General features: G+C 32.5%; 1 protein-coding gene across 2 annotated transcripts in view; it reads right to left on the bottom strand.

The window, feature by feature from the left end:
• LOC113499710 (neuronal PAS domain-containing protein 4B-like) overlaps positions 1 to 9,834 on the bottom strand; it is a 114,630-nt gene extending 104,796 nt beyond the window's left edge. For both annotated transcript variants that reach the window (XM_026880275.1, XM_026880274.1), the window contains exon 1: positions 8,741 to 9,834. The gene's annotated coding sequence lies outside the window, so the exon portion shown is untranslated. The remainder of the gene's footprint in view (positions 1 to 8,740) is intronic.
• Between the last annotated feature and the right edge of the window lie 458 nt (positions 9,835 to 10,292).

The following is a 10,292-nucleotide window of genomic DNA, read 5'->3' on the forward strand; positions in this document are numbered from 1 at the left end:
CTTAGCTCGTTGATATACGACTGTTGTTTAACTATTGTTCTTTGAAATAATAAGGAGACTAACATATACAATTTAAATACTCTTTAAGCACCCTTAGAAAAAATAAATGGAGAGTTAACTTCAGAGAAGTGTTTTGTTACATTAAAAGAACATTTTTTTTATATACTGATCAGATTGCTATTATATTAAAATGATGTGTTTTTGGCAAATCAAAAATACTTAGCATGAATGCATACATGATTCTTCTCCTAAGCATTGAATAGGTTGTATTCACGCAGACTTTACGTTTTAAATGTTTCAGATGAGTATTGTAAACGTTTACTGACTTAGATTTAAGTCCACAAACTTAAGAGTAAGTTACTGTGACATTTTATTTCAAGATGTAGTCTGTGAAGTGAAGTCTCTTGATAGTTTTTAAATTTCCGCTAAACTAAGTTTTATATTAAACCTAATTTTTTTATGACCATTATTTATCAACACCTGCATGCGATTTGATTAATTATCAATTTGATTGGTCAAATTAATCGCACGCGAATACAGATCTCTGTATTATATTTCCAAGGCTCTACTCGTCAAACCTTCCTTTACTTCCTAGTTATTTTAATTGTTGCATTGTATCAAATAAAAATTATGTTTAGAACTGAATAAAGTTTTCGTTAATAAAAACAAGTGGGTATTTGTGTATATTTATTGTTAGTTATGTATATTAGTGTATTATAGGGGAAAGCAAAGTATCGGTGTAGGTAATATAATTATATTAAAAAAATGGTGGCATATTACTCACAAAGCAACCATGAACCAGCACTGATTAATTGTATAAACACAGTTTATCTACACTAAACTGTTAAAACCTTTTTAAAACTATATCAACTATATGTCAACCTTCATGTACAATTTTAAAAACGCTTTATTCTATCATCATATTCTATTTTTAAAACTTCGACGCCTGACTTAATTGACCTAAAACCAAGAGCAAGTTGAGTGAACCGGCCCTTACCTGACCGTGTAATGACACAAATAGTACAGCTACCAACGTTACAAAAATTAATAACCGTACAATAAAACAGAGGTTTGTCATACGAAACTCATACAGAATGTCGATTCGAATTATGATAAGAAAGAATTAGTTCTGGTAGAATATAATGGGCGCGATTAGCTTGAGTTTGTTACGTGGAGCGATAATGCTAAAATATTTTGGATGTGGTATTTGAATTCAATTTGGTGTTTTATGAACGCTTGTGATACGCTGGCTATAGGCTGTTAAATATTGTTTAACTGGGAATTAATTGTTCATTTCTTTATGAAGGCAGATACGTTAATATGTATCTTCGTAAGATAATGTTCCGGGTCTTAATGTATCTTCAGTTTTAATGATAACAGTAGATACGGTACACAAAATGCCAAGTCCATCCCCATTCTTAGCTCCTTGTAATACTCATAGAAGCGCGGTGAATGATTCGATGTAGCTCGTCGGGTCACATAAAGTCGCTTTTATAACCCTGAAGAAGTATTCTATGCTGTGATATAGTCGAAGATTATGATTTTGTAGCTGTTGACACGAATTTATGTATGAGTTATAGCGAGTTGCACCTTGTTGAAAATGACCGATTTTCGATCGTACCCATTGTCAAAATAAATATTTTTGATAAGAAGCCTGAGAACAAAAGGAAAATTGACGCACTCCAGGATAAATACGTATTTTTAAAATGTAGTTGATAAACTCAAGAAAAAGTGTCGAAATATCAAAAACTCCAAAGTATCAAATGTACTACGCTAGAACTACTACTGAAAAAAAAAAACAATTTCATATGAAACAAAACAAATAAACAGTAGCACGTTCCAAAAAAAAAACAAAATACTCACACCTGTACCAGTATACCCAAGTTCCTTAATTTACCGAAAACTGTTCTTCACAAATATTTGTACCCAAATTCTTAACACGGACATTAGCAAGTAGGACTGTTCAATGTTTTCAATGTTTATAGAGGGTGTTGTGTGGTAAGTAGCCGGCGTATTAACACTGCCACTTAGCAGTTACTTACTTACAGGGTTGGACGCAGGTGGTCTTTGTTTGAATGTTTTAGTTTTTTTTTTTAGGTAGGTATGGTTTTTGAGCCTTTTCAGAGTGGTGGTGGTAAATGTAGTAATAAGGGGTTATGGAAATATTACAATATTTCTGTGTTTTTTTGTTTATATTATAGAATGTTATTGATATTACTTAAAACAGCTTGTAAATATAGTTCTACAAATAATCAGATTATAATGTAAAATCAGAGTTTTAAAACGTTTAATATTGTTATTGTATAGAAGGTAAACGGGGGAAATAAACCTAGTTCTTCTATGTCATCTTCAACATGGGCATTATAAATTTAAGAGTCATATCTTCAGAACTTGAATAAAAACTTCACGAAACACCAAATACCTTTTCAACATAACTAAAAATAATAATAGGAATAAAAAAAAAACAAAATCAAAACGAGGAAAACACTTAGTCTGCTTGAAACAAAACAACAACTTCAGATACCATTTTAATTTTCAACAATTCAAAGAACACTTATTACTCATTACAGGCAAAGATGAGTAAGCTTACATCCTATACGAATTCGAATCCTGTTCCTTTACGATATTTCCCATGCACAGATAAATAAATGCGGCGATGATCTAACCTTCGATCAAGATTACAACCTCATTGGTATTAAATACAGATAATTATAGCTATTGCTCATAATTACTAATAAACAAAGTAGCAACGATATTTTTTATATATTCAAATAATATTAATGAAGTGACCAGTTTTTAATTAGCTGAAGAAAAGGTTGAATTAAGATATTTTATATGGTTTTATAAAGTCCAGTAGCCTTTTCGCGGTAACAAGTTCGAGATCACTATTTTACTACTAACAAATTGAAGTGGTCTTTTTATTCATGCTCTGAATGTTTTATTTTTGCTATAGTATTTTATTTAAACATCCATGACTTTGTATTAATTTTTATACTTCAGTTTCAATTATACATTTCGATTTTTGTATACGGATAATGCTGAAATTCATTTTGCGAATATGCTTTTAATCTCTACTTTTCATTGAACAAACACATATTTATCATTGCAACTCGTATGTAATTATTACAAAAATAGCTACTGACGTTCGATAGGCCGTCTCATTGTGATGCATCTGAGAAAAGAAATCACATGGATGCAACGTAACAAAAAAAAAGTAAAATAAAAAAGTAAACGAGATGCGCCCGCGTAAGCCAAGATCTCGGTCAGGCAGGAGCCGAGTTCTTTTGTTTCCAACCTCGAATCAGCCAGTGTTTCGAATCTAGATGCTGTTTTCGAATTGTTTTTTTCCTTTTCCCCCTATGGCTTTTTCTTTATTGTCTCAGTGCTGGCTGACTAAAAAAAATAAAAATCCGGTGGCTTATGGCTCTCCATTGATATGCGACGTTCGAATTGAAATTTAAATATTTGCTCGCATCCGCGACGGGTCTCATCTCGAGTATTTTGTTTTTAAAAAGATCTTTGTGTTTCCATCTTAATATTTTATTATGTTATTCAAGAAATACCGCGAGTACGCATAAAGGGTTTTGTTGAAAATACGTTTTGTTTGCTGATCGTCGCCTTCAATAAATTGATGGTAAACACTACATTTTTCTACATATAGAGAGAGTTATTTTTATATTCTATATTTTAACTTACGCATAAAGATGCAGATACCTAGGTACGTGTTTAAACATTTAGTATCTGTACTAACAAGTTAATGAAGATTTTCCTTTGTAAGAAATTTTAAATGGTTATCTATAGGTCGTTTTTGAAGTTGACTTCAGTTTACCTACTCTGCGGTTATTTTTTTAATTATAGTAATAATACTCAGAGTAGGACCGTATAGTTTTAATTATGTGTTACGGAATACAGGTCGGAGTTCATCGACAGCTAAATTTGTTCGTTCCAATGAGTGTTTTTGACCAAGCTTTTTACTAAGCAAAATTTTTCTCTTATAATCCATAGATTAACTGGAAGTGGCTACTTTTCTTCGTTACAAGAACAGTAACGCTAGCCAATATTAAACAAATTTCTTACTTCGGCGTTTTTAAGGAAGTTTTTCGTTATTGAGTAAACAGTTTGAGTAATAAGACTAACGGCCATTTTCAAGACCGATACTTAACTATACCTAAGTGACGTTTATTTGGCTCTACATTCCACTTTATAGAGACAAAGCCAGAAAGACACTTAAGGGTGAATTTTAACCCACTGTCACACTTAAATACCTCGTTTTTACTATTATTTTATACATAAATTTTAATTTAATCTAGTCATAATTCATATTTTCCTGCTCTACAATAACATGCCACTTCCAGCCACCACAGATGACACACCAATTCAAATCGACCATTACAAAGGCGATCGCATTTTTTTCATCTTTACGTCACGGCAATTCTGACTATCTGACATTATAGTAACGACTATTAACCTTGTAACTGCTTCACTCCCATTCTTATACCGAATACTTTTATTATGAGTATTATGACATATAGATCGACATTTGAGGTTTAATATTGTAACCTGCTTATAGGTCTTGCTGAATGTTTTAGAAGGTTTCGTAAAACAATGATGTGGGAGAAGGTTGCATATTATAATTTTGGAAATGAATTGAAATTTTTGTCTTGCTGTTACTGAAATCATTTACATTGACATAATACATGTGTCTGCTAGTAAAACCATCTACTCCTTTAACCAAAACTGTTAGGTTATAGTCCTAACCAGAGAAATGTAGAACAATATTTGTTGAAGCAAAAATAAAGCTAAACTATGTTAAGGTTTTTTTAGCATTGCGGTTAAGGAAAAATAATATTTCCAGAGAATCTGTTACTTAAATTTAATCCTTAAGGCTCAATGCTGGAAGATTTAAACTGCTTAATATTTCATAATAACGTAGTGTTTTGAAAATCGATGTTTTACTAACACTTTACATGTGATTTCAATACTTTTGCAAAGTTTGGCTCGTTCAAAAAAGTAACTGGTATATTGGATTTCTTCTTCATTTTTTTTTTATTTATCATTTCACCAAACCTTTCTTTAGAACAATCTATGTCAGTGCCGATTTCATATAATTTTACGAAATAGTTAGTCATATGGGCTTATTAAAAAATCTTCACTGAACTGAAAAGAACTGATTTTGGAAGGGCACTTTTAAATATTTTCATCTATCCATAACAATGAATGAAGAGTAGTTCAACAACAATCACTTTTTAACGTCTTAAATTCACTTTTGAAAGTGATATAGTAGATGATTAATACAAACGGTACCTTCTATATGAACTAGTTCTAAATAATTGGTGAAATTAGCTTCTAATGCAGATGTTCATTATCGTACTAATGTTTTACAAGCAGTTTCGGCGGCTTTGAGGTGGCAAATTTAATTTAGGAGTCATGTAGAGTCTAGACGAATAGGTCATGGGGTCGTAGAGAAAGAAGATTTATGGCTATGACTCTATTTTGGTATAAATATTGATAAAGTGGTCAACATCATTAAATTTGAGTATAGTCCAAGGATGAGGTGATCTTGTCTTAATGCTTGGCGTAATACAAGTTGAGAGCATGGCATTTTATATGTTTTATTATAAAGTTTAGATAATATTCTTAGGTTTGTGTCCTACTAATAAAAAATAAATGTCAATCGAGAAATTACATACGAAACATTTATGAAATGGACTCTCGATGGTATAAACTGCTTAAAACTTGGGAACTACCGAAACAATGATTTAAATAATTCCAAAGAATACGAAAAGTCAAATATACTTCAAAGTATAATTTAATCATTTACGTCAAACCAATACTTTAAAGACTTGTATCTAATCGTTTATTATCGGTTAGTCCCATCATAATTCCATAACTCAGTTCAAACGTCAAACGACGTCATCGTCTTGATCCTCCGAACAAGTTCAATCTATAACCGTCTTCACAAAAAAACCTAAACTGTTATAATTTAACCATAAATCAGCCGTGATTAAAACTAAAATAAACCAAAGAGAACTAACTAGACTATGATTCGCTAAAAATAACACGCTCACCAAATTATTCTTTCAGAATTAAGCCGTAGAGCCGAAATTGATTTCACGTTCACATTAAATTCAATCTGTTAATGATTCCACAAATATTTGCTATCAATTTGCTTTAATTTCCCACAAATCTTCGGCACACTTGAGTTCAAAGATAAGAGCCTACATCAATTTAAACTGGTTTTATTATCGTTAATCAGTATCGTTTGAACCCGATTAGTATTTTATAACTTTATCACTGTTGAGTGATGAGCATAGTTAACTAAACACACTAATGAGTGTCTAATAAAATAAATACGTTTTAGCTGTAAAGTTTGAGTATCAAATATACCTAGTTAATTTTATTGAGGTGGTAAGATTAATTTGTAATTGGTATACTTAAGATTTGCTTTTTAATTAACAAGACTTCCGACACTTTTGTGATTATTGTTTTTTTCGCGAATTCGTAATTTTCGTAGTTTAGATCCGCAGATTTTTATAATAATATTGAACTTGAATAGAATATGCCTTGTAAGGTACTAAATAATGGCTCTAAGTTGATTCAGTTACACGATTTTTTTTTTCAAACTGAAACTGTCAGTTTAATAAGACTGTTAATTGACAACGTACATAACGTTACATAACGACACATAACTTTACACAAATTTAAAAATCTAGTCAATAAGTTTAAAAAATTTACATTAAAAAAATCCACAAGAGAAATGTTATTCTTTAACTGTGACTCTATGCATCTACCGACGGCTTTGCGTCTTTACACATTACTGCGCATCCTGAAACGGTGCTCTTGCAATGTTAGTAGTAGAGCAGATGTTAATAACAATATTTATTTATCGAGTATTTGTAAAATTAATGAATAAAATATTAAAGACAGGCAACACAAAAACTTTCAAGATGATTAAAGTAACTAGGTCTCAAAATTTGCTGTATTGTACTGAGACAATGGAGATAATGAAACAATTTAGAAATCTATGAGAGTTCCAACTATGTTATTAAATGATGGCTATATAATCGTATTCTAAAAAACTATAGCCTAACCTTTTCAGTATCATGTTGAGGTCGGCTTCCAATCCAACCGGATGCAGCTAAGTACCAGTGTTATACAAGGAATGACTGTCTATCTGAATTCCCAAACCTAGTAACCTGGGCAACACGATACCTCATAGTAAGACTGGTTGCCAAAAAGGATATATCAAACAATATTCAAGAAGAATCTAAAGGACGAAAAATACGAACGTTTACCATCCTTTCATATCAAAATGAGCTCTACACACAACATCCTACAATCAACACCTCAAAAAAATCGGCTACAAAACGAATAGATGCGTCATTTGTTTGACCTATTAAATAACAGACCACAAAAACTAACAGAATAGACTAGTATTATAGCATCGTATTATTTTTCTTATGTGCCTAAGTTTTTTATGTCAATTAGGTAGGTAGGTGTACGAGCCTCCTTTATCGTCGGTGTGCGAAAATAAACGCTTTGTAAATGGTTCTTGATTGTGGTAGTCTAATTGTATGTTCTATATAATAATAGTCCTGCACGTGATGTGATAAACGCACTGTTGCAGGACAGTCGGCTGAAAATTAAGTGATTATGTAAAAGACAAGGTTAAAATCTTTGAAACCTTTGTAGAGTGACTGATTGGTAGACTGAAGTTCATACTATTTCTATTAAGTTTAAATCATTTTTGACTTTACTGGTAACTGGTAAAATGCAGCATTTGATTAAGTGAAGGTTGCCCTACGAAAGAGAGGTGAGAAAGCAGAATTTAAAACTCTCTTCCATAAGCATGTACTTTAAGACAAAACGAACAAACGTCGAAAACGAAGTCTTCAAAATACTAGACTTATTGTGATCAACTGAACTGTTATGAGTATACTTTTGGTCCAAAGCAAATTCTCCATCCGGGAAAAATAAGAGAAGATAGTAGGAGCTGATCCTTTAACGCCTGTCTCTGTACCATACTCAGTTTCTTTTAACATGAAAATGTAAAATACTTCTACTGCTGTCGTAATGACTGTTGCAAAACATAATATCTATATGGATTCCGCATCAGAGGAACAAAACGTAATACCATACTGTATTGAGTCTTGACGATGACAAAGAAATATATTTGTTACCTTGACCTTAATTTTCAGAGCCATCTCATAATGCCATTAGGAATCATTTGTAGCTTCTTTAAGAAAGGTAGGTAAGCAGCATTAATGTAATAAGTTAATAAAAAAATAAGCAAAAATTCGACAGAAGTACATGCTCAAACAACATCTGGTAAACTGGACGAGTTCAATTGTTAATTCAGTGAAACTGAAATATTTGCAAGGAACTTGAATTTCACACCAAAATATTTGAAACATAATAATTAAAAATATTATTTGCGACAGATAGTTTGCAAAAAAAAGATCTTATGAGTTATACTATTTCTGCTTGTTAGATACTAGCCTTACCCGAGTGGCCTTAAATAAAACTATGATTTTATGTGTTACAAAGGGTTTTTTTTTCAAAATACATATTTTTAACATATATGGCATGACATCCTGAACAATGGTCATGAATATTATGTCTAACAGTCTTATGACCATAGCAGACGAAAGAGGACAATATGTAAAACAGCAGCCTCTCAAAATGTGCTAATTATAAGCTAGCTTACAAAATTTGCAAATTATTCAAATCATGATCTTACCAAGCAGCGTAAGTTCTGTAGCAATCCTGAATCCAAAAATGTATCCCAAAAATGTGCAAAAAAAGATTCTGTTCAGTAGATGCACAATTTTCAGCAAATCAACAGTTCACACCTATACAGTTCACACTTCCAGTCAAATTTTCGCCTTGCCTCGCACAGAATATTAAACAGACCTAGAGATCGTTTAGCACTGAATTCGGAACACTGCGAGCAAATATTGAAATACTTAATACAGCAGCTTTAAAAATAATGTCACTTCACCCTTTAGGAAACACTCCTGAACAAAAAAAAGCTTTCCTTAAGTCAGGTCAACGGCAAAAAGGTCGAAAGTCATCCGTTCCATTTTAAAAGTCAATTTGCCAGGTTCGCGTTCCGAGTTCGAAGTCGGAACTGACAGCGGCTGACAGGTCGCGTGGTCGCGTGGTCGCGCACGCGCAGTCGTGTGAGCGTGCTGTGCGCACGGGCATCGGCGCCACACTGCGTTCGCGCGCTTTTCGACCTACGAAACCTTCGCTCAGCCTCCGAGCATAGGATGTATTAGAACTGTCGATGTCGATGATTCTAAAGATTTTCTCACGGAAAGGACTCTCGATATGTAGATCGTTGTGTCGACGGCCTAACGGTGCAGCGCATCATCGCTGACTGATGTTGATGACTCGACTTATGAGTTTTGTTTTTAATTTTGACGGGCCAGAGTGGTTGGTTTATTTTTGAAGTGGGATTCTATCGTGTTATGAATGCGTCTTATGGACCGTGTTGAATCGAAGTAGAGGCTTTTTGTTGTTAAAGTAGTTCTGTCAATGAAAATGTATTGTATTTAGTTGTGTAACGAGTTTAAACGCGTCCACGTGTTTCGGTTAGAGGCGTTTGATCGATTTGTTGGTGATTTATAACTTTAAGGGGCTTCATTTTTATTCATTAGAGTTGTATGTTTGACGTTTGTAGGATGGAAAGTAACTAATGGGTGTTTCTTAAACCATATACATTTACTCACTGCGAAGTGAGCGTTTAATTTAGATAAGTAGGTATGAACAAGTGGGTGACGTTGTAATAAAAATAATAAGAATGAATAACAATATAACATTAAAATATAAACCCTAATTTCACCTACTACAGCCCTTTTCAACGCTAAACTCCTACAAATTGTTATTTATCACAAAATATTGCATTAGCGATGAAATTTTGTTTCAAAAGACGTCAAAAATCAGTTAAGTAGCTTAACTAGATTTAACGTAAAGTTACAAATAGAGGCTCAAATGTATTTATAAGCTTTTGCTTAACAAAAGACATCAACGCTCAAGCTTCATTCCCAGATTAAAGTCCAGAAAAAAGAAATAAGTTTTATCACCTGTAAATCAAGGAATAAAACAATAATATTTCATTTTTGATCTTTATTTTCTATTATAAAAGTATGTACTTAAATCTAGAGAAATGTTGGTATCATAACAATACAATATACTCAAATATTCAGGAATTAGGAATTCTTCAGCAGTACGTGTGAAAACGTCACACCACTTGTAAATTATCACCCTGATAACATAACCTTGATAAT

Source organism: Trichoplusia ni, chromosome 12, assembly GCF_003590095.1.
Source record: "Trichoplusia ni isolate ovarian cell line Hi5 chromosome 12, tn1, whole genome shotgun sequence".
In the NCBI taxonomy this organism is placed as follows: Eukaryota; Metazoa; Arthropoda; class Insecta; order Lepidoptera; family Noctuidae; genus Trichoplusia; species Trichoplusia ni.